This window comes from Grammomys surdaster, unplaced genomic scaffold, assembly GCF_004785775.1.
Source record: "Grammomys surdaster isolate TR1022 unplaced genomic scaffold, NIH_TR_1.0 139, whole genome shotgun sequence".
Classification (NCBI taxonomy): Eukaryota; Metazoa; Chordata; class Mammalia; order Rodentia; family Muridae; genus Grammomys; species Grammomys surdaster.
Window position 1 is genome coordinate 12492663 of NW_021604597.1, and position 26509 is coordinate 12519171.

Below are 26509 nucleotides of genomic sequence, written 5' to 3' on the forward strand. Positions count from 1 at the left end.
ACAGACATACATGTAGACAAAACACATAAAATGAAATAAAATCTAAACAAAAGAAATACCAACTTTATTAGAAAACTGTAAAAGATGTACTGAAAACCCTTTGTGAATTACGGACTAACGTTACTGCCACAGTCAACTTTGAAAGCTGAGGCAATAGTTAGTTGCATCAGTTATTTTTTTTAATAAAGTAAGATATCACCATTAATGAGAAGTTGATAAACATGAAATACAGAATATATTAAGGAGTTCACTTCACTAAACCAGTGAATATTAACAAGAATAGAAATCAGGGCTTATTTGGGGCAACCAAAGAAATAAGGAAAACTTCAAGGTCTGTTGAGTTGTGTTGGGCCTCATGGGGGAAAGAAAATAGACTCTTGGCCTAGATTATGCTCTATCTTGTTTGCCCAATTCAAGCTTAGAGTAAATAGTCAAGATAACAGTAATTATCTCCATTTAACAATAAAGATTGGCCTTATCTCTAGATGAGGAGCTGTTAGCAACTGACAGCTGTTGAGAAAGGGAGCTAGTCCTTACCTTTTTTGATGCATCATACATACATAATATGACTACACAGTCATATTAATTGGGCTGAATAGGTTATCTATTTTATTTTTTATAAGGAAAGAATATGAATTTGGAGGGAACCATATTGGGGGTTCCTAAATAAAGTAGGAGGAGAATAAAATCAAAATTCATTGTACACACATAAGAAATTTTTAGAAATAAATAAGAATTTTATATTTTAAAGTTAATGTTTTAAAAGAAGAAACTGGGGCTTGAATACAGCTCATCTAATGTTTCTTAAGCAGGAAAAATGAAGGAAGTATGTAACTCAAAATCTGTCTGGCTTGCCTATTCTAGTGTGTTCTATTGCCTGTGTGCCATTAAATAGTATCAAAACTCAAGATGGGGCAGGGAGGAGCTTTGGAATTTGGTTGACAATGACTGTTCTTTATGTAAACAAAATATTTTCACTTATTATTTCTTTTATACCTGTATGAAATTTCAATTAAACAACAGCAAATAAACCTTATTGAAAGGAAAACAGATCCACTACAAAGCACTTGTGTGTGCTTCAGCATCTACAAATTTTAAGCTATACATCGAGTGTGAAATGATAGGTTCTGTTGAGAAACTTTACATCAAAATATGAAAGAAAAAACTTAGAATCTCCTTTCTTTCCAAAGTACACAAGAGATTAGATTGAGATATATTCTACAATCAGTAGGAAACAATTGAAGCATACATGGTCCTGGACGTCGTGGCTATTCAGACATTACTACACAGTACGGAAGCCTTGGAAATGACTTTTCACTGCAGTATTCCCAGCATTTCAGCCAATCAGTAAGAAACAAACTGTTCCACTATATGTATATACTCTCCTTTTTCTTACCCGACAATCATAAAGGAAAGCATAATATCTCTCAGAGAAATGTGCTTCCCCCCCCCCGAATTAAAAAGAAAAATTTAAATCCCTACATTTTGAATTTTTAAAATCACAAAACCCTCAGTGCTTCCCTTGTGGCCAGTGAAAGCAGCAGGATACAAATTGTTCCAATCTGATTCCTTCCTCATCCACCACAGACACAGCATCCCACCCTGCTTCTCTTCTGCTGGACACCTTCATTGGCCACTCAACTCAAATTAAATGGAAAAAGTAGAAGAAAGAGGCTTTCTTGAAATTCTTGTCAAGGTACAAATGTATAACCCCTCTGTAATTTCAAAACTTATCAGGCACCAGCACTCTGAACATTATAAATGCAATCCAAGAGTGTTACCATGAGGGTGAGACCTTACAGGATTTTGCTAAAATTCAGGAAACAATTTTTGTTCGAGGTAGAAAATATTAGAGTCAAATATGTGTCACGTCCTCATTTCTGACCCCATGTTACTTCTATCTTCTCCACAAAGAGGATATTGGACATCAAAGTCCAATAACAGCTCTTGCTTAGGAGCTTCTTTAGAGAGGTAAAGGCTGAATGAAGAAAACTGTTCAATAAACGCTGGGGTCAAAGTTTATCTTCTCCCTTTCTGTGACCAGAAGATACAAAGCAGGCCAAGATATTAAAAACATGTGTTGAGTGAGTGAAAGTAAGAGGTTAAATGCTAAAGAAAAATGTGATAGATAGCACAGGCAGGTTTTTTCTATTCTAACTTTTAGGAATGAAGTTTCAGATGGCTAGAACTGTTCAAGACATTTTCAAGCCTTTGAGAGGTAGTCAAAGAGGTAAAAAGAGAGATGGAACAGTTATGTGTGCATTCAACAAAGCCATAAAAGGCCAAGATGGAGATGTCAGATGGCAGCAAGAGAAACAACAGGACATGCATGAAGTGAAACAACAGGACATGCATGAAGTTTCTTCATGCATGTCCAGCATGGCTTAAAAGTAGGAAGAAAAGCTAGACTCTGGGGGCAAAAAATTAGCAGAAATATAGAAGTCATAAGAAAGGAAAGAGAATATTTTGTTCCAATAAAGGCAGTATCTTGATGGGTTAAAACAAAAACTTGCCTGGTGTGATGGCTCATACCTCTATGCTCAGCACTTAGAAGGCTAAGTCAGAAGTATTTCTGTGAGTTTGTGGCCAGCTCTGCTAGTTAACTGAATTTTATGCCAGCCTAGATTTCAGAATGAGGCTATCTCAACAACCTACAAGTTCACAAAATTGGTTCTTTTTCAGTCTACATACCCACCTGCTATGCTCATACTATTTTCTGAAGGAATATTCAGAATTTCAGAGGTTAATTTGAAATGAAGAAGAATTCTGAAAATTTTATACTAGCTGTCACATTATTGTTCTGGAAATAATGCACGCTGTATCTGCTTACAACTTACTACTTAAAAACAGTCATGTAACCCACATACTACAATGAGGGTAAACATGTACCCAGGTGCTAGGTCAAAGGATAGAACAAACACTAGATCAGTAGCACTGATAACTATGTGGAAAGGCATCTCTCAAAAACCTAAGAAAATTAATAAAATCTCATATTCAGAGGAAAAAATTTCTAATAATATCTCTGCTTATGTACATGATTAAAAATTTGAAATGGCATCAAACAACACAATCTCTAAACTACCTAATCTTTGGAATAAATCTGAGCTTATGGTGACATTGCTTATTCAAATAACCATATAGACAGACAAAGCTAAATATATTCTATATACATATTACTCCTATAAGAATATGAGTAAAAATATTGTATTTTCATGTAAATGTTTCTAGTATTGATTGCATTTGTTAGTTGTAAAATGCAGTGATAGACATTCATATACATCAAAATAGATGGTTTCTCCTGAAAGAATCTGTATAGTTGTCAGATTTTCTGTGTAATGGCTCCATACATAAATAAAAATTAAAAATTGTATTTTTTTCTTATATATGTACACACAGAATAAAATAAGTTCTCAATTCTATGTGTGATTTTTATAAATTGCTTAAGAAACTACACAGTTATTTGTTCAATAGCAGATAAAAATAAGTACAAATTAATTTGACTTCACATCTTATAGTAAAGGTCAAAGGTAGTTTGAGGAAATAATGTTATTGGAAAATAACTTTCAAGGAGCTTTCATCAGCAGGGTAAATAGAATTTCACAATGGCAAATTCAGATAGTAAAATCATTAATCAGTTACTATTTTTCCCCAAAAGGGTCACAGAGAATTTGTCAACTGTATTTAAAAGTTGACTAGAAAAAGTCTTTATCATTCAGAAATGATACCTATAAAACCTTTCCAAGTTCCTAAGAAAGTGATCATTAGCCCAGAGTATTTAAGGAAAAAGTAACAGGTCTGAAATGCCAATAGTCAGATTTGGTTTATATGCACTCACCTAAACAACAAGGGCTGCAATACATACCAAGGTTCTGCCATGTCATAGCCAGGACCTAGACATGCTGATGCCAGCATCTCTGGATTGTTGATTTTGTGACTTTCCATCTTTTCTTCAGACCAGGAATAGATTTTAATAAATTCCCATTTAGAACAAACTTCAGAGAAACATGAACAAATTTAGATAGAAAGCTAACATGAGTTGTCAGTGTTCCTCCTGGCCTGAAAGGCACGTCAGCTATTGTTAGCCACTGTTATTTTACTCATGTTTTAATTTTCTTACAGTGAGAAAAATGACTATGCAGAGACAACTATTAGGATTGTTTGCAAGTAACAAAAAATTATAAATAATGTAAGGAAAAGAAAGGTATACAAGACCACAGACACAGGCTAAGCAGCCTGCGCGAGTCTTGAAAATAAAGGAAAACTGAATCAGGGAGGAGAATACAATGTAAGAGTAACCTAGATGCCTTAAGATGAAGAAGGTACACATACGGATTTATATCATGCAGTTCAATCAGGTTCACCTCAGAGGAGATGCTGATTAGCCTACTTTTAATCAAGTTTCCATCCCTTAGCCAGGGAAGGTCAAGATGCTTTATTAATAGATCTATTAATCTTGCACACAGTGAAGAAGTGCTTATTTCCAAAAGAAGAATGTGTTTTTCAAACAGAAATAAATTAAGACCAAACAGCATACTGAATGCTCAAAGAAATAAAAGTTACAGTATATCGAGACATATTTCTATAAATTTTTAAATTTCACAAAATGCTATGAACCCCCAAACCTATGGTCACTTGATCTTTGACAAAGGGGCTAAAACCATCAAGTGGAAAAAAGATAGCATTTTCAACAAATGGTGCTGGTCCAACTGGTGGTCAGTATGTAGAAGATTGCAAATTGATCCATACTTATCTCCTTGTACAAAGCTCAATTCCAAGTGGATTAAGGACCTCCAACTAAATCCAGCCACACTGAAACTAATAGAAGAGAAACTGGGGAAAAGCCTGGAACACATAGGCACAGGAAAAAAGTTCCTGAACAGAACACCAATGGCCTGTGCTCTAAGACCAAAAATTGACAAATGGGACCTCATAAAGCTGCAAAGCTTCTGTAAAGCAAAGGACACAGTCAATAAGATAGAACGGCAACCAACAGATTGGGAAAAGATCTTCACCAAACCTACATCTGATAAAGGGCTAATATCCAAGGTATATAAAGAACTGAAGAAATTAGACTCTAGACAATCAAAGAACCCTATTAAAAAATGGAGCACAGAGCTGAACAAAGAATTCTCAACTGAGGAAGCTCAAATGGTTGAGAAGCACCTAAAGAAGTGTTCAGCATCCCTAGTCATCAGGGAAATGCAAATGAAAACAACCCTGAGATTCTACCTCACACCAGTCAGAATGGCTAAGATCAAAAACACAGGTAACAGCAGATGTTGGCTAGGATGTGGAGAAAGAGGAACACTCCTCCACTGTTGGTGGGATTGTAAACTGGTACAACCACTATGGAAGGCAGTCTGGCGGTATCTCAGAAAATTGAACATAGTGTAACCTGAGGACCCAGCTATACCACTCCTGGGCATATACCCAAAAGATGTTTCAACATACAACAGGGACACATGCTCCACCATGTTCGTAGCAGCCTTATTTATAATAGCCAGAAGTTGGAAAGAACCCAGAGGCCCTTCAACAGAAGAATGGATGCAGAAAATGTGGTACATTTATACAATAGAGTACTACTCAGCTATTAAAAACAATGAGTTCATGAGATTCTTAGGCAAATGGATGGAGCTGGAAAATATCATCTTGAGTGAAGTGACCCAGTCTCAAAAGAACATACATGGTATGCACTCACTGATAAGTGGATATTAGCCCAAAAGCTCACAATTTCTAAGAAACTACGTATAGACCACATAAAACTCACATAGAAGAAGGAAGACCAAAGGGTGGGTGCTTTGGTCCTTTCTAGAAGGAGTATCAAAAGTTTCAACCAGAGCTCCCAAAGTCTAAACCACCAGCCAGAGACCACAAAGGGAGGGACTCATTCACCTGTATAGGGAGGGAATTGAGGGTGACCTTGTTAGACTTCAGTGAAAGTGGAGGGCCATGGTCCCTGAAAGTTTGGATCCCCTACTGTGTGGGAATTCGAGAGCAGGGAGATGGGACTGGGAGGATGTTTGGAGCACACCCCCACAAAAATTAGGAGGATAAGGGATTCTGGGGGAGAATGGGAGGAGAGATAACATTGAAAGGTAAACATGTATAATATCCAATTACAAAAACCACACAGATAAAGGGTCTAAAAAAAAAAAGAGAGGGAAAGAGTTTACTTATTTTTAATTAATTTCCAAAGGTTCTAGGAGTTGCTAATTGGCTGAGATCCTATTTTAAGCTCTCCACAAAAGAATTTAAGTCTCTGTTCAATATTCTCAAGAGAGAGGTAAACCCAAATTTTCCTCAACAATTAATTGACAAAAGAGAGGTAATCTCACAAAAAGTAGAAGAAGCTATTACTATTCGATATATTATATAGTCTGATTAGTTGTCAGCGGTGCTATAACAGTCCTTTGACAAAAGATTATTAATATAGATTTATATATCCTTAAATAGGGTGTTCATGACTCTATGAGTGTGGAAGGAGCGACTGTAGGCACTTCTGCCCTGATTTTACAAGAACTCTGAAAAACTGGCTTTAAAAACAAAAGAGGGGAAATGATTCCCCCTCAGAAGGAGTCCCCCTGAAATACTCTCCATCATGCCTTGTTCACTTTTATCTCTCTGAAGCTGAAAGCTCATGACAAATCTGCTGCTGACTGCCTCTGGCACCACCGAGACCAACAAAACTTTGCCACAGATATGGGGAAGAACCCTCTTACCCAGAATGGCCCAGACCCAGTTCCCTTATGGAGCCGAGGACTGATATGCCTGTCTGATACCACAGAAGGCACAGCTAACTGGCTACCAAAAAGATTAATGAAAAAAATAGATACCCCAACAAAGTCAGGCCCAACCATAAATATGATGATTAACAATTTACATCCAGGGAAGAGAAATCTCCCTGAGAATCCCCTTCTTTTTATTTTTCCAGGTAAAAATGAATCACCTGTGATGTCTGCTGTTAGAAGTTCTAATCCAGATGCTGGCCTCCGAACTTATACTACTCAGACCTTTGAAGGGCCACTGACAAGAACATCAAATAGCTAGAGATTGACATCACTAATCTGAAGAAATCCCTCGTTTCGCTGTCTGAAGAGACCTCCTAAAATTGCAAAGATCCTTATTGGACTTGATTTACTCTAGTACAATAGAAAAGGCTGTATACAGCTCTTGACTGTGTACAACCCTCAAAGAAGAAGGTTGCCTTTACATAGACAAGACAAGGAGGGTTAAAGAGAGCATGAAATAGGTAGTGAAGGCCCTAAGAAAAATCAGAGAGAGAAAGAGACAGATGAAGGCTGGTACAAGAATTGGTTTTCAGCCTCTCCAAGGTTGTCAACCCTATTTCCTTCCATCTTGGGACCATTATTTGGGTTCTTTTTGCTTTTTTCTGCTGGTCCTTGGCCCTCAAATAGGCGTACTAACTCTGTGATACAACAGATAAATAATTTGGTAGTAAAACCTACTCAGATACATTATCATAAGTTAGCTATGGAGGACCACGAGACTCAAGATGAGGTTGTTACCTTATACAGGGTGTTTCCAAAACCCATCTCCACCCAACCTAAAAAGGGGGGACTTCTGCCCCTAGACCAAGCAGAGAGGGGCCACCCAGAACCCCCTCTGACAGGCGATCTGAATTCTTCCTTAGGCTGCGAGGCTAACCACTGCAAAGGAATATCAATAAAAGATAAAAATATCTATCTGGGTTCCCTGAGGGACAAGCCTGACTGCATAGGGGTTGATGTCAAAAGTATTCCCTCTCCAGGAAAAAGACATCGGGACGGGTATGGCCCTCATGCCTCACTGGACAACGACAGGGGGACTGGAGCCATTACAAGGTCCCCTTCAATTACTGGAGGTCAGGCCTCTATCCCCGCCTTCGCAAGTTTAGAATTGCCACAGCCCTTCTATACTTAGAGAAGGGAAGAGATGTCAGGGGCAACCCTGTTTACACACTGTAGGCCTAAAATCAGCCATAGGCCTAAAATCAGCAATAGGCCTGTCATACATGTATATTAACACCAAGTCTTGGGTCTCAGTGGAAAAACATTGAAACAGATGGCTATAAGCTAATGTCAACAGGCAGCTTTTGTGAAAATTTATAAGCCTGAGTAGTCATAGACCTTGTAAATAGGTAGCCTTGGCAGACAATACCAACTTAGATAAGGACAAGCGAGTCATAGGCAGAGTCATAGTGAATTGTCCCCTGAACCTTCACCTAGCCGATACCCGGTTCTAAAGATATCTGTATTCCCCCTGAACACCCACACTCCAGGGTCATTCCCTTCCCCACATCCTGCCTTTCTGTGTTTATAACCCCTGTGTGAATTAATTATGATTTGAGAAAAAAAAACAGTAATTCTTATATTTAAGATAGCACTGTTTTGTCATGAGTCAAATCATGTGCTTTTTGTCTCATTAGTATTGAAGTTTTGTATAGATAAACCAGGCAATATCTTATTTTTTGTCCTTGCACCTGTAATAAATTGTTTATTCCCTTAAAAAAAAAAAAAAGAACACACAAACTTCCTCAAAAGGCTTGTGGTGGAAGCTAGATAACAAAAGGCCTCCTGTGCAGGCAGTTTGGAATCTTGCAGAGTAAGCAATGAGACACCACTGATGTGTACTTAACATAAGACTGTAAGATCAGATTTGTGTGTTTGTGTTTATTTGTTTAACCACTGATGGGAGTGTGTGGGATGAGTTAAAGTGGCCACAGGAAGTAGGAAACTTAGCTAAACAGTAGGCAGCAATTTAGTTCAGAAAAAGTTATAAAACCTAAGACAACAGAAACATGACTAGGTAAAAGAAGAAACTGCACAATGAGACTCCCACACCCCATGCATAGACAGCTTTGAAGCTTAAACAACGCCTATGAGCTGAAGTTATTTATCTTCAGCCATTTAAGGGAAGGACAGTATTTTACTACAATGTCTGAAGATATCTTTAGTTGTCACAGTTTATAGGTGATAATGCTACAAGCATCAAGTGATTAAGTCCAAAGATGCATCTTAATATCACAATGTACCAAAGACAGTGATCCAAAAATCATTTTGTCCAAACAACAATCATAATTAAAGTGAAGAAATCACTACTTATTAAGATTCGGTGGGCCAACATTGTGGCTTGGTCTTCACTGTGATTTTGCTGATCTGGCTCTGTCTCAATTGAGTTCAACTTACTGGTCCATATATTTCTAGCCAGCTGGCTCTCTAATAAGTTGACTAAGATAGTACAATACCTTGCCAATCCCTGTGGTTTCTCATCCTCTGGTTTACTAACCAGGAGTTATTAACATGGTAGAGGTAGAGCTGTAAGAGAACACAGAAATGTTCAAGGTCTCCTTAGCCTACCTCACAACTCACGCATTGTCACACCAATATCATTCTGTGAGCCAAATCAAGTCCTAAAGTCAGCCCAGATTTAAAGAGAGTAGAGAAATAGATTAATCAAATTGTGATCATTGTGTAATCTTCCACAGAAACACATTCTGGAAGTACAAGGATGTAGAATCAAATAGGACATAGGGGGAGAGAGAGAGAGAGAGAGAGAGAGAGAGAGAGAGAGAGAGAGAGAGAGAGAGAGAGGTTAAAATAATATTGAACAACTCAATAGTTGTAATCACTTATGTGTGCATTGATGAAAGAATATCTGGTATGTATGGTATGTATATAGAATGAACTATCATTTATCTACTAAACTCTGCCATTTTCAGCATCACTGAAGGGCCTAGGTGATATCATGTTGTTTAGACTTCTGTTGTGTTCAACTTGGGGGAGGGTAGTCTACTTCATCTTGTACTTCTAAGTCACAGTTGATCATTGAGAGAAATCAAGGCAGGATTGCTTCATATTCCACACAGTATTACCTCTAACCACAGATCTCATTCCTAGCCAAGGAAGTACAGCAAAAGTCATATTTGATGGCCCCAGATCAACAAGCTAGAACATGTAGAACCTAGAGGGAGGAAGCCATTTCTATATCAATTAAGGCAATCAAGATAATTCCTCATAAGCATATCCATAGTCTAACTTGATAAATACTCAATTGAAACTCATTTTTTTCAGGTGATTCTAAGCTATGTCAAGATCGTATTAACTTACACATATGTTAAATGAATTAAATATTTCAAGCACCGGAAGACAGATACCACATATTTTCCCTTCTATGTGGAAGTTAAAAAGCTGACATTTGTGATGGTCAGCTTAACAATAAGAGACCTAGACCCCTTCCCAGATTAACAGAACAAGCCTCTTTGATCACAGTGCCAGAGGTTTGAAGATTTACAAAGCATTTGTGTAAGTTAGAGTTTTCAAACTTAAAAACTTTTGGCTTAAACTTGAATCAGTGCAGGTGGGAGAATTTGTCACATTTCTTCCATCTGAAACTTTGACAAGTGGTGAGAGTTATGCAAATTTGTGCCTATTTATTAATTTCCTGCTGAATGTGTAAGAAATGGTGGCTAACACACATGATTGAGAGTCTAAATGACATTTTTCATTATTTAACACATTCATTGAGTCACTTTTCTATAGGAAGCATTGGGTTAGGCTATACAGAAATAAAAGTGAGCCAGCAAGCCTTTCTGGCAAAGGCTTTACACAGTATAGTCCATACAACGAGAAGGCAGAAATGCTGGCTCCTGCACACGGAACTGAGATAAGAGCTCTAAGCTTCACTGTGTCTTCTCAGTATTCAGATAAGCATGCATGCAATGTATAGCAGAATATATAGATCTAAGACTTAGCTCAGGGAGCTCTCATACATGTACACACCTTGTGAAACCAGTATGCGATCATATCGAACATATTCTCAGCACTGTGGTTCTGACCTCTATAACTGTAGATTATTTGGGATGATTTTTTAACTTCATGTAAATTTATTTCTGCAGTAAGGATTCATTTAAACTGGGTTCTCAGCTTAGATTAGCCAATGAGATTTTATTAGCTCTATCCCATGCTGTAGCTCCTCTTTCATTGTTCTGAAGCCTTCCATTTTGTGACAGGGGAAGGCCCATAGGATACAAATATAGGTTTGGACCTGTCCAATGTTCATCTTGGGTGCTTGTATCCTTGAAGTTGGAAGACACAGCTCAGGGGGAGTCATTTTAGGATTTTTCTACCTGAACAATCTTTCAATCTTTTTAGGTCTCTTGAATTTGATTTGATGCAAAAGGGACATAACCTAGGACAAAAAATAAATTATTTCAACAGAAAAATCTGAAACTTTCCAAAATTCATCTAAAAAGAGATTTCTACCATTTTAGACAGTCTGCTCAAAGTCAAAGGTCTCTGGTAAATCTCACAAGAGAGAAGTTTTCAGAAAAGTCCTCCCAGGTGAATCCTATGAACTAGATTCTATGGAAAGCAGTGTTATTCTTTTATTTTGTTTTGTTTATTTTTGTTCTAAATCAAGAGGCCCATAGAATCTAAGGGAGTAGTTGGCAGGGCTGAGAATCTGGTCCTGAAGTAAGGTTGTTGAGGCTCTGCAAGGCTCAATAAAGATTGTATTTAAAATATAATAAATTCAGGAAAAATCTTGCCAATTCCTCTAGATAGAGGTGTTTTTTCCCCAGTCAAACTGAACGCAGCTTTAAGGATAATTTTCATAATCAATCATGATATTTCAGGCAAGACATGGACAGCCAATCATTAAGAGTATAAAAGGACTTCCAAACTTTTTTCTTGAATGGACCACTAAGATCATAAAACTGCTGTAAAATCCTATGAGGTCTTCCTTTGCTGCCTGACACAGGGCAGTTCAGAATAAGGAGTGATAATTCATATTAAGGATATTAACAGCTTTTCACAAGCAAAACCAGACATTCAGTGAATAAAATAGAACTGGCAGAATTATCTATCTAAAGATCTATGGTCTTTTCGAAAGTGAACTGCTGCTCTTTTGAGGAACACTAGGTGATGTCACTGAAAAGTCTTGATTGCTCAATAAATTAGTAAAACCAAATGTAGGATGGCAGATATCGATGGCTCTCTTGTTTTAAGGGAGTTAATTTTCTGGTACAGGGGAAAGGGAATATAAAAATGAACTTATTTTCCACATACCCCAAGACATTTTGTGTCATGTTGGCCACATATGTCAACACCAGTACTTTTCTCCTGAAATTCAAGACAAGTCTTTCAAAATCAGCAGAGAAAGGTGGCTTCCCGTCATCAATCCAGCTTGGAAGATATTGTGTTTGCACACCCTCCCCGCAACAATGAAGTATACTGTGTGCTAACAACATAGCATTTTAAAAAGAAAAACAAAATTCTACAATCTGCATAGGTATGAGAAGACAGAGTTATCAATAATGCTCACACTTCACTTGGTACCTCCCACACCTTCAGCTTTCTAACTCTCATCTTATTTGGCATCTCTATATTCTGCAGGATTATGCACAATCTCCCAGCATCAGCTTTCTCCCCTTTCCTCCTTCTTTGCAGAGGTCATTTGAGACTTCTGCTCTGGCTTTGGAAGAACAAGTTTAGCAGACAACCTTGGGAACATTCTCTGTGTCTCATGCTTCACCTTATCTCCTTTAATGTCCTCTTCAGCTTTTTAATGCATGATCTTGTAGATGTGTAAATGCAGGCTCTGAATTCCAGAACTCAGCAGCATGAAGTTATGGTCTGTTCTGGAGTAGGTCTCAGTAATGATTCTTCCTAGATAGAGGCCTTAAGGACCATGGTCAAAAGTGACAAGAAGCTGAACACTCCAGATCAAGAGTGGTACCATATCCTCAATTTCCACCAGTAAGTGGGGAGTGTGCCTTGCCAGACAAGACCCTTTTCTTATATTAAATTATTTCTACCTGAAATTTGTGTTCTTGGGGAGAAAATGTTATAAATCAAAAATGGAGGGGACAGTTGGTCATTTAGAAGAAAAGAATAGAATAATATATTAGTTATTTTCCTCATTGATGGAACAAAACACAAGTTAAGAGCAGAAAAGTTGGGCTGGAGAGACAGCTCAGCACCAAGAGCATTTGCTAGCCCTCATGGCCATTATGGACTGTACTGTTGAAGCCATGAGCCAAGGAAGCCTTTCCTTCTCTAATTTTTATCTCACAAGTATTTCGTCATTTAGTGAGAAAACTAAACAGCATAAGAGGATACCTGTGGTTGAGAAAAGCTAATGTATATTTCCAAAATTCAGGAGAAGCTGGGCATGATGGCACATACTTTTAACTTAAGAACCTGTGAAGCAGGTGGATCTCTACAAGTTCAAGGCCAGCCTGGTCAACATTTCTAATTCTAGACAAGCCAGGATTACCTAGTGAGACTGTCTAAAACAAAACAGTAACAACAATAATAAAACAAAACAAAGCAAAAACAAAGAAAACAAGTAGAGACACTTTGGAATATTTTCAACAGAAAGAAAGAATATTTATGACAATGGATCTACCAGTTACCCTGATCTGATCATTAGACATAGTATATATGCATTAAAATATTACAGTCTACCACATAAATACGTGCACTCAGTATGTGTCAATTAAAAGTTAAAAAAAAAATAGAGGGGAGGGGATAGTTCAGTTAAATGAAGTATCCACTGAATAAGGACAATCACGAGGACCATAATGCAATCTTAAGTAAAAAACAAAAACAAAAAAAACAGCAGCAACAAAAAAGCCAAGTGTTATGCCACATACCTGTGATCCCTGCTATCCCAGAGTTAGCAAGTTTCTGTATCCCAGGCCTGCTACCAAACAGTCCAGCCAAATGGGTGAGAGATTCTTTCTCAAAAAAAAAAAAAAAAATGTAAAGAGAGTGGTTGAAGAAGATACCCAAAGTCAACCTCTGGCTTCCACATGTACATACCTATATGCACACATATGTGCACATGCATCTGTGCACATACACACAAAAACACACACATATGCACACACACATGTACATGCATGTACACATAAAATAAATAAATTCAACGTAAAGTTACTTAAAGATTATATTGACTAGGGAGCCACAGTCAATCGAATACTGGTTTTATCCGTCTACATAGCTCCCAGAGTAAGTGCATATGTAGAAATCAAATGAAAATCAAATGACCCTTCCCGTTACTGCCTGAAGATTTATTTTTTTCTTTTTTGAGTGAAAGACAAGTTGGGAGATCTTAAAAAATATATGTTTCCAAGAAAAGTTCCTTTAACTAAGCAAAGTAGGTCTTCAAAATCTTCCGAGCTGTTTAGAGTGTTAAGCAAGAGAGCAGAGATAACCCCATACCCTTGACTGAAGAATGTCCTCCTCTAATGAGGAAGATCATTTTCTTCACCTGAGTAAGCAGCTACAGAAAGGATACACATGGTACATGCAGGGAGAGCAGGAACACAGCCCTAGCTAACCAGTTCATCTTGCTCAAACCTGACAGTCTATTCAGTGGTGGATCTTGCAGCCAGATCACTACTCTTCTGCCTGAGTCTTCAAATTCTGAGTCAGGTGGAATGATAGTCTACCCCCAAATATAGTGCTTCCCTCCAAGTATGGAAACGTTCACCCATGTTTTGGGAATGGGGAAAAGAAGACAAAGCAAGGAAGGGGGTGTATGGGAGTAGAAAAAAAAAGGAATCGCCTGTCTGGTTTGTAGTAACTACTGTCGGAAAGGACACATTCTGGAAAGAAAGGATCTCAGCACTGACATGTGAGTTCCCTACAGGGCAGTAATCTGTTCCTATGCTTCTGAGACTAAATGCCTATGAAGAAATACACATAGGCCTTCTCTCTTCAACTGGTCCATTTCTCCAGAAGTGATGGCAGAAGAAAAGAAATCGCTCACCTTCAGCTTCTATCTACCAGTTAGTCGTGATATGCTGGATGTGGGAGACAGTAGAAGAATTCGAAAACTTCCAGCTAGGCTCTTGGTAAGATAAGTTTTGTTTTGTTTTGTTTTGTTTTGTTTTGTTTTGTTTTGTTTTCTTCTAAGTTTGACAGAGGCATTTGGGAGTCTTTCAGCATTGTTGGTAGTTGATGCTGTATATATGGAAAAAACTAAGGAGAATGAGGGTAAAGTAAGAAGAAAAGCAAGCCAAAGACAGACTCCTAAAAAACTGCTAACATTTACACAGCTAGGGGAGAAAAGGGCCCTTGATGTACTGGCTAGAAATTTAAAATAGAGAATTATCTAGAAAATAAAGCATTGTGGATATTTAAATAGAATGGCCCAGGACTGTTCAGCTTTATATATAAGAGATAAGCAAGAGACAGAAGAATAATACTAAAATGCGTATGCTGTACATGTGTTGAAACCCATGCCAGACCTTTAAGGAAGAATAAAGGACTGTAGGGTTTTGGTATTTAGGAGTTCATACACCATCCAGAGACATCGTAAGGGAAGCTAGTCATTATATTGATGGGCATGAGAGCGCACTTAACCAATCAAAGAAGAGAGGACAGAAATCAAAGCCAGAAGAGGAGGCCTGAAATAAGAAGCCCTTTAGCTGAGTCTTGAAGACCAGAAGAAAATCATGAAGCTGCAAATAAGAGCCTGAGAAATGGAACAAAATTGCTGTAAAGAGTTTCAGGAGGAATCAATCCAGCCAGGAAGAATGAAAGCCCTGACTCTTCCATCAGTGACTTAAATAAGAATCTGTGTCTTTACTTACCGCTGTGGGGTAGACACCAGAGAAGACAGTTTTGAAATGGGTTTAAGCCAATTAATAGTCTTTATCAGCCAGCTGTCAATTGTTACACTGGTTGTTCTGGATCCCAGTGTAATCCCAAGCCTTTCCTAGGGTAAGCTTTTAAGCATAAACAACATGTCCTGGTTTGACACACTTCAATTAGAAGAACAGTTAGCAAGAAGCACAGCTATAGAAGCCAAAAAGCAAGGTTAGTACATTTAGCAACTTCCCCATAACTATTGACATTGATGGGTTAGATCTTTGTTTTAGTTTTGGTAGTCTTCACCCTGAGTTTTACAGACTAAATGGTACTTCCATCATGGAGTCAGTTGTGCTGACATCTAGGGGCCTACTAAAGTCTGAGGCCCTGTTACATTCTCCACTGGTCTTTAGTAAGTGAATCAAATAATGGATTTATCCAGCACTAAAAAGGTGAAGTTGGCCCTAATGACCGTTAAGTTTATGGATTGATACATAATTTAGCATACAGTTTAAGATGCAGGGCCCCACTGTTCATGCAGTCAGAATGAGAATTAAAGGTCTAGCCAGTGCTGAGAACTGAATAGTTAGTCAGGGAAACCAAGAGCACAGAGATTGCTATCAATGATCTGATTTAAGTCTTTGTTTCTTTCTCTTTTTAAATTTCTTTTTTGAAACATGACAAGAGTTTTAAAAATTATTTCCGATCAATTAGCATAGAAACAATAGGTTTTTTCCACAAAAGCCAGACATAGTTTCTTTGTCTCATGAGAAGTAAGCATAAACCTCCCACATTTTGTATCATCATTTCTACAAGGGAATCTAACTGCTGTGTTAATACCTCTAGATTCTGATCAACTTGTTTAGTTTGTAAAGTATCAGAAGAGGCACATTTAGTCAAACCACTGGTGCATTTCAATGAAATAGTCTCAGAAGCATTGTAATATTGCTGTCATCCAGAAGAATGAGCCCATATGGCAGAATAGCAGCCATCAGAATAAGGGAAAGTGCCTAGGTTAAAGAGTTTAGATATTAGAGATGTTTTTAGCCCCTATAGGTACTCTAATGTTTATCTGAGCTGTCCCTAGTCAAAGTGAGTGTTTTTATTTTTGTTTGGTTGTTGTTTTTTTTCTAGTCAATGAGCTGACAGTCTGTTAGTTCCTATCCCTATGTAGTATGGGGCTGGGTGTCTAAGAATAACCAACAATCTTGGCTGATTGGGGCTAAGAATCATTAACTCTATCCCCAGGGTCCCTTTCTGTGGCTTAGAGCCTGATTCCCAAGGATTTTCTTCTTTCCCAAGAACCAGAGTCTTTTAAAAAGTATTTTCAGGAAGCCTCAGTTTTACAAACTCAATTTTTGCAATGAAAACGCTCTTGTTTCTGGAAACTAGGGACCCAGCTTCAGGGATCGCATAGAATTGTAAAGTCTGCAGTCTAATCTCAAAATATAAATTCCCATATCTTTTCTCTTCTTCATACAACCATACACTTATAGTGTATATCAGCAAGTACAGGTCAAGGTGGAATATTGGTGGCTGGTCTATAGTCATACTTGCTAATACCTTTTCTGTATGTGCCATCTTACATTTCGAGTTCAGGTTTGAGGCAGTGGGGATGGGCCCATGACCCTTATTTATAACCATGGTGCAAAGCACAAGCCTCTGGAGGTAGAAGAGGAGACAGTGGAAGGGTACACTGAAACCTCAATTTCAATGGATCCATAGTTGAGAGACAGTCTATTTAGCAGCAGTGTCTTTGGCTTCCATTTTCTTGACTTGGGTGTGGTGGATCCAGTGTGTAATGCCAGTTGCCTTCACAGCTATAGGAGTGGAGAAAATCACCTTGTAGGGTCCTTTCTTGGTTAGTCAGAACCCTTTGGCTACTTGTTTGACCCAGAAGGTATCAATAGATACAAACAAGAAAAAACTAGTGGTGGACTCAGAGATCAGCTGGGTCACTGAGATAGTTCAATGAATTGCCTGTATGAAGAACTGTAGGGTCTATAGTGATCTGAGACAGGAATTATTAAAGAGTTCTACCACTTGCTGGTCTCTGGGCCTGGGAAGCCATGGGGAGGTCTTCTAAACATAATCTCATATCATATATAATGTCTATGTATATGGTGGTAGGCTTTCCTTTTCCACATCCTCAGATGGATTCAAACCTGGATCAAAACAAAAAGTTCTGATTCTTGGGCTTGGATACCTGGATGGATCCCAAGTTGTTTCAGTAAAAGTAAATAGTGTAGCTCCCACGTACTTCATTTTATCTTTCACATCATGACAGTCACGGTCAAGTACTTGCATCATCAGGCAAGATGATAGCCTAATTGATGGCAGAGAGTTTCTCAAACCAGACTCCAGGGTGGGCCTGGAACTGGACCACACAGTCAATAGACAGCCAGTGTCCTGACACTCCTTGTAGGAGGGCCTAAACTGTGTCATAGGATGTTGTGAGTATAAGACCTTGACCCAGTGTTAACTTATTTTTTTTCTTTTATTAAACTAGCAGAAGCCACCAAAGCTCTTAGACAGATGGGCTATCCTGTGACTAATGGATCCAATAGTTTGGTCAGGTATGCCACAAGGCATTTCCATGGCCCAAAACTTTGGGTCAAACCCCTTTTGACTTCTGTTTTATGGACAAACAAATTAAAAGGTTTGTGACACCTGGAAGCTCTGGGGCTGGAGCTGAAGTCAGAGCTATTTTTAAAGCTTCAAATGCCTTTTGTTTAGCCTTACTCCAGACTATGAGCTTAGTGCCTGCTCTCCCTTCTGCCCAGTATATCCATGTGCTACTTTATAGAGAACTTGCTATTTCCACCAAATCTGGTGTCCAGAGGCAGCAATATTCACTGAACCTAGGAACACTTGAACCTCTCTCTTATTCTTTGGGGTTGTGATATGAAGGAGGGCAGCAATCCCTGAGACAGGCTCCTTTTGCCTCACTTCAGCTGGAGGCCAGGATAGGTTGCATTTTACAAAGTTGGGCTTTCTTAGCTGACATTCAGTAGCCCAAGGTCTGTAACTATTGCAACAGTTCCTTGGTGGTGCCTTTTAAATCTATTTTCCCAAGAAACCTCTGATGAAAAGTCAGGAAATCTGCATTTAGTATCTTAAATACAGGGCAACCTGGTCCCAGCATGTTGCCTACAGCAACCTCCCACTAGGTCTGTCCATTTAAAAGCAAACGTGAGTTGACTCACCTCTACCAACAGGAGACTGAAGAATGCATCTTTCAAGTCCAAGACAATTAACACCTGTTTCTCTGGAAGAATTAGATTCATGAGAATCAGAAGTCCCAGATTTCTCCACAGGCAAGAGAGACATATGCCAGGGCGACTAGCTGGTTACCAGAATGACTATCTCTTTAAGCCAAGCAATATGGACTACAATGTCCCCTTTTGTTTCCAGGGTCACTGGGTATTGTTTAATCTGGACGGGAACAGCCAAACTGGTTAGTTGAGCAATTATAGGAGTTTGGTGTTGAGCCAGTCCTGGGGGGTAATTTCTTCTGACAGAGGGTAAGACCCCTGCCTTTTGCTGTGTATCTGTAGTTTCACTGTTTCTCATCATCAGAGGTGACCGTGCCTTTCAGTTTATGTAAAGGGTCTTGTCCCAATCAGTTCTCTGTTATTAAACACTCTTTGACCAACATCAATCAACTGGGACCAGCTCATACCTTTAAATTTTTCTAACTTTTATAACATTTTTAAAATATCTGCAGCCAAAGGAAAAAGTAGGTGACAAAGGAAATTTTTTAGCAACGGTCTTTGATCTTTAAAAAAAAATCTAGTAAAAATTGTTTAAAGTCTACTTGTCCAGTATTGGATAGAAGGGAAAGTCCATTCTATCCTGGATGCCTTGTCTGGAAGCAACTCCCTTGCTTGGCCCAGGGGTAGGGTTTTTTGTTTTTGTTTTGTTTTGTTTTTTCAGAGAATGATGGGTTTTATGAATCATTGATTGAAAAGAAGATATAAATCCTAACAGAGAAAGAAATGAAACTTTCTCTTTTCCTTTGGGTTCAGCCTTTCCTTCCTCTAGGGCTGCTTAGAGCAAGCAGGAAACAGAAAATGCTCATCAGAGAGCTATTTTCCCCTCCCAGTGTACAGTCAGTCCACTTACATGATAAGAGTTCCTTGGTGAGAACCCTTCTTCCATCCACACAGGTACTAATCCTGACCATAAGCAGAAGCCAAGCAATGAAGCAAACAAGTGTGCCAGCTTTAAAAGTGGAACAGGTGGAAAGGTTATGTGTTTGTTTTGCTAGCTTGCTTGCTTGCTTGCTTGCTTGCTTGCTTGCTTGCTAGCTTATTAGCTTGCTTGCTTTTTTTGTTTCTCTGGGCAACATGACAGAGCCAAAAGTATTTGGGTCTCTAACAGGAGAGGGCACAGATTCGGGGTTCTTATGCAAGAAAAAGCCACTGGTGAAAACAGGGAAACAGAAACAATACAAGCATACAGGAAGACACATAGAAAGAGAGAGTAAAGACAAGCAAGCATGTCCACCACACATTCATACATCTGAAAAGACAAATGATCCAATGACATGGTATATGGAGCCCAGACACTGGATCAGAAGCTGCATCTAACCTCTCTTTCTGCCAAACAGAAAGTGCCTTACCCAGCCAGACCTTCCTTTAGAGATGAGAGACCAGGTAACTTCCTAATTTGTTTCCTTTTGAGGTGGAGGTGCCAGACCCATCTGAAGTGTTAGGCAATGGTTGATCAAAGGGATCACTAGAGACCTAAATCTCAGGTTGTGTAACCAGTAGAAGTCCCCTGACCACCACATTCTTCCCCAAACCAAGGGACTCTGAAATCCCCAGTGTCTTATAATCTGGTTTCTGAGGATCTTGGTAGGACTTCCAGAAATGTTGTGGAGTAATTGAAAGTCTTCATTACCAAGCTGGCAACTACACTGGGTATTTGGGATCACAGTATAGTCTGGAGCCTTTCTCAGGATGAGTGTTTAAGCACAAAAACCCCATCCTGGGGTCGACATACTTCAGTTAACAAGAACAGTTAGCCAGAAGCAGAACTAGAGAAGCCCAAAAGCAAGGTTAGTACATTTAAAGACTTCCCCATAACTACAGACTTTGATGGACTAGATCTTTGTTTTTGTTTTGGCAGGTGTTACTGTTTACATTCTGAGTTCTACAACCTAAATGGTACTTCCATCATGGAATCAGTTGTTCTAAGGTCTGGGGCCCCAGTTACACTGATGGATCTACCTCCTGTTGCCTTGTAGAGCTCCACCGCCCTCTCTGCATACTCTGAATAAAGTAAGTAGGGCAAGGAGACCAGGAATTTCCCTCCTCCCCTATTTTCATAAACACTTGGCAGTATTTCGCACAACTTTCAAGTCCTTGCTAGGTTATGGAAGTGCATCTACAAGAAGAGTCATAAAAGAACCATGGCTTTGCCTTCAGTCTCTTAGGCAGGTATTTGCATTCTGGTCTCATACTTCTTGACACAAAGCCTTTCTAATAGAGAAATTTTAGGCCCCAGGGAAGAAGAAAAGGAAAGGTAAATGGAAAAGAATGTCTCTCAGCATCTCTCCCCAACCATATGTAACATTATTTCGTCTAGTTATATGTTAATGCTTGCCCTGAATAACTGAAAAGGTTGTATTGTGTCTTGGATTGTAAAAAGTAATGTAACATGCAAACTTTTCACCACATTGATTCAGGTGTAACATTGGACAAATTGCTTTGAACAACTGAAGCCATTAAGCAAAATAAATGGTGAAAATGTTTCATTCTGCATGAAGGGAGCCTCTGGGAAACTGAATTTGGAATGTTGTAAGTGACTCAGCTATGTATAGAAAAGATAGACCAAGTAACATGTTTTTTAAAAAATAGTGATGTGAAGTGTTATCTGAATGCCAGTTAGTGTACTATTATTCTAATCTTCCTATTAAAAGATAAAACATGAAAGAAAATATTACATACTTTTTCACCTTTGCTTACAGGCAAGGATGCAATTTATTTTTTTAAAGAGCATAAACACTACCTGAATTCTTGAAAATACTGAACTTTAAAATTCCCTTGCTTAACAATAAAGTTTTTGTCAGGGAAAGAACTGGATGCAAAGAAGTGTAAACTAATGTACTTTAAATAATTCCAAAGTCTATTCATCATGTCTCCACCTCTATTAGTCAGGGGCAACTGCAGGCAACATCAGCTTCCTTATTAGTTCTACTTAGGATGCTAAAGATTGACTCAGGTGGGATTTTAAAATCGAAAACTGTGTTTTTCTTACAAATTTCAGGCGTTTTATATGATGTCCACTCACTGGTACTAAATAAGTTCCTTTGTATTTCCATTTTACCCGTAAAGATCCAGATGTGCAGAGGATCTAAAACCAAGAGCAAGTTCTGTGAGAACCTACAGGCATACCTGGACCAGTTGTGCCCTTAAAATGTAATAGTATCTCAGAGTTGCCATCTCTCTGTTTATCACTACCATTCTCTCTCCTTCTCCTTCTTCCCTTCCCCCTCTCCCTACACTCCCCCTCTCCCTCCCTCACACACACATAAACACACACACACACACACACACACACACACACACTTGTTTTTAAGCCCACTGTGTATGTTTCTTTTTAATTTTGAGTGTTAATTTTATCAAATTATTTTCATCCACAATGGAGATGTGTCTGAAGTACCCTTTGCCATATCAAGAAGATAATGTAGTTCAAAATTATTTTTGGCTAAACATCTCTATCAAAATGACAAAACATGCAGTATACGTAAATCAAAATATTGTAATATTACATGAAGGAGTAAAGATGGGCGTGATAAAGAAAAATCTTTTTAGCACATTGATTTCCTTAAAGAGGTAACATGAATTCATGAAACCTCATTGACTCAGACTTGACTAAGATTGGATTTGTGATTATTCAGAAGAATTATCAAACAATAACTCTCCAGGAAGCCACACACTCTGCACAGGCCACACACATGCTCCTGCTCAGGTACCTTGAAAAGTATCATTTTTTTAATGTTCTGTTGCTTTCCTCTTTTCCTTGTCAGTTGCAGTCCACAGTCTTGAAGTTTTGTCCCTGCGATCTGGTGTTTCTCTGAACTTAGCACCTTCTCAAGATGACCGTCTTTCTACCTGGAATGTTTTGCTCCTGATCAGCAGATAACCGATTCTTGTCATTACTGTCACCTGTTCTTCAGCCCAGAGTCCTCCACCCATCACTCTGTCACACTACTCTTACTCTTAAAGCACTTTCTACTGATGCTGTCTCTGTTTTGTTTATTTTTGAGATTATAATCCAATTACATTTCTTCCTCCCCCTTCCTCCCTGAAAACTCTCCCATATGCACCCTCCCTTTCTCCTTCAAATCCGTGGCCTCTCTTTTTCACTAATTGTTATCACATGCATATATGTATTTGTATATACATATATATTTTAAAATTTTATCTATTGTCTATCTCTCCTCTTCAATTCCACTAGTACCTCCCACCCATTGCTATTTAATGTGATCTCAAGACTTAGAACCATGGATGTAGATGGATGTAGACAATGAACTCATGTAAGTCAGGTACTGGGCTTCATTCATTTTTTTTTTTTGACTCTTATATTTGACACGTGGTAACAAAGAAACATAGCAGAGGTTTCATAAACTCTTGGTAAGTAAATGTTCAACAATAAATTAGTAAGAGTACTTATACTTTTATTATATACACAGGGAGATGTCCTTTATATATGGTTAGAGTTATTAGGAACAGTTTCAGAAAGGGTAACAAAAGCGGAGGAGTCTCTGACACTTTGAGTTTAGGAACTGTGCATGGATCTTTTAATACTTCATAGATTTTTTTAAGTTGAAATGGGTTAGATTATTTAGCAATACTACCTAATGCTAATATAATTGTATCTCTTTTATAATGAATTTTATTTCACTGTAATACTACAAGCTGGCCCTCTTTCTGAAGGCATAAAAATTGTTCTTCATCTATGATGTGGGGCTTAATGCTTGCTAAGCAATTTATTTTATAGCTTCAACTCTTTAAATAGAGTGAAGATATCAACACAGAGACTAAAGCCAAAAGGATTGAACAGGTGGAATGCATTGCATCTAGGATTATCTCTAAGACATAGTTGTTGTCTCTGGTGAGATGAATTCATAGTTTTGCTTAAGGCAATCAGTTGCCGAATTGGTTCACAAAGTATAGGGTGATGGGTTTATAAAAAGATAAAGAGAGTATGTCCTGTGGGTGTGTGGAGAAGCATAGGGGAAGGGGATGTCATGCAGATGCATCTCTTCCCCCTGAGGGATCAAACACTGGTATAGCATAGACTAGAGTTTATTCAGGGCATGGGGAGGGGAGCCAGGAGGGTAGTAGAGGGAGGGAGGGAGAGAGAGAGAGAGAGAGAGAGAGAGAGAGAGAGAGAGAGAGAGAGAGAAAACAGGAGTAAAGGAGTAGAGGAGTAGAGGAGTAGAGGAGTAGAGGCAGGCCATGACCACGTGGAGAGAGGGGGAAGGGAAGGGAGAGGGGCAAGGGGACAGAGAGAAGCTGGAGGCAAGAGCAAGAGATCAAGAGAAAGTAAGAGAGAGAGGAGGGGGCAAGCAGCCCTTTTTATAGTGGACAGGCCTACCTGGTAACTGTGGAGGTGGAGTTTAGACAGAATACTAACATAGGGGTTCTAGAAAGAACAACTAAAATGCTGGAATCTAAAGTCAGTTTGGAAAATCTTGGATCAAAACTTGTGATATTCATAGGAGGGCAAATTAGTGTGCAGAGTCTCCCCCAGGTGGGTGAGATGTCCCACAAAAGTTTTCATCTCCTCTAGCTTTAAACAGCTTTGATTTATTCTAAACTTCTCATTCAGTTTCAAGTCATTTTAACCCTAATCACAAGCTCCTCTCAACTAGACTGTAAGTGTACCGATATCTTGAGTGTAAAATCTTTCCCCTCTCATTGGCAAGGTAGTTGTTAGTGCCAAAAAGTGCTCAAAATGAGCACAATAAATATGATATTGTCTTCCACAGCTGTATACTTGTCAAAATGAAATTTTTAAAGTATATTTTATGAAGAATAATGAAATAAATGTTGTCACCAAATTAACCACTCAGAAATTTTTTTCTAGAAATGTGTACCAAAGTATTCTCAGATGAATATACTAACATAGTTTATGGAAACTTTATTTTAACACATATTTCTGGGAACAAACAAAGGTCCACAGTAACCTGGAGTAAGTGGAGGAGCCAGTCAACCATAAAGAGTGACTCAGGAAGCACTGGGTATATTCTAAGTAGCCTTCCTTTTGTTTCAAAATAATGATGAAGATAATAATTATGACAGCTGTCATGGCAAAATACTGAATTAATTATTTAAACAACAGGTTTTTTGTTTTTCTAAGAGTTATAGAGCCTGTAGCTCTAAGATTAAAATGTTAACAGGCCTGGTTTCTTCTGAGACTTCTTTTGTTGGCTTATAGACAGCTTATTCTTGTTGTATCCTTACATGGTCCTTCCTTGGTGTGTGTATATTCCACTCTTATTTTTTTTTATAAAGATACCAGTTATCTTATATTAGAGTACCACCCCAATGCCCTCTTTTAATTTAACTAATCTTTAAAAGATCTTATCTCCAAATAATGGTCACAGTTGGAAATCCCACAGGTGAGAATTTCAGCATTCGAATTCTATGGACACAGTTTAAGCTGCACTAATCAATATTTCTAACACAATAACAATAGTTTCTAGGTAAGTGTAACAAATAGCTCAAAATTTTCTAATATTTGCAAGATTAGTACAGTGTATCAGGAAGTGGTAGCTGATTATTGGACCAGGGTTAGGTTATATAAAGAGTAGAATATAAAAGCTTTAAGGATTTGATTAAAAAAAAAAAAAAAACAGGTCCATGGCTGAAAGCTCAGGAAGTGGAACCTAACAGTATTTTTGAGACTGTCAAAATGATAACCCCTGGTTACAAATACAGAGTTTACAATCAGAATTTGCACTTCTGTTCCCCACTTATAATGTTAAAATAATAGCATCTCTCTCTAGGATTACTTTAAGCAATAAAATAATCATGCCAAATAGATGATACTCTAGATACTCCAAATAAGAATTCTAAGATCAATTATGTGTACACACAAGTCCCTGGGATGTTATACAAAACTTCCAATATTACTCCATCATTGATCACAAATGACTTAAAACAAAGAATAATACATTTAAAGTTTTTACTGTCAATAAAACACAGACAATACTTTCTAGCTCTTTGGGAATTCCATCTTGACCAATTACTACACTAGATATGTTATAATAACACTTCTATACTTACCAGAAAAACATTGTAACTGCTATTATATTGTTTTGTCTGAGTATTATAATATTACTAAATTTGCCAATTTTATGTTGAAATCAGAAGTCATATGTAATCATTAACATAAAGTAATGAAACAGATTTAACTGAGCATCACAAAATAATCTTTATTATTCTCAATGTATTTATTATTCAGTGACAATATCAAAGCATTTTTAGAGGTACCCATGTTTTCATATGTTAAAATATTTTGTTATTTACATTTTTGCCAACAATGTACCTTACCTTTGGAAAAAAATAAATTTCATTTTTCATCATCACATATAATAGGGTAGAGAACATGCCCTGGATTTCATTTTTAAGCAGAAGTCTCAATCAACAGCACCAGTAGCAGCCACTGTTTATTCTTACTTAATAAAAGCAAAGCAGCAGATTTGCTACAAAGAGCAAACACCAATAAGTCTTATCCCATCAACATTTCTGTATATTTCCGAGTAGTTTCTCCATGCTAAGAAATGTTGTGACGTGGTAGAAATACTAAACCAGGTTGTAGTTCTAATCCTCCCACCATCTAGCAGAGCAAACACAGATAAGCTTCTGCACATTTCAACCACTATATGTGAC

At 38.1% G+C, this 26509-nt stretch overlaps 1 non-coding gene across 1 annotated transcript; it reads left to right on the plus strand.

Annotated features, from left to right (window-relative positions):
* The first annotated feature begins 3214 nt into the window (after positions 1-3214).
* LOC114618052 lies at positions 3215-3350 on the plus strand. The gene has a single exon (XR_003710913.1).
* Positions 3351-26509: the final 23159 nt, after the last annotated feature.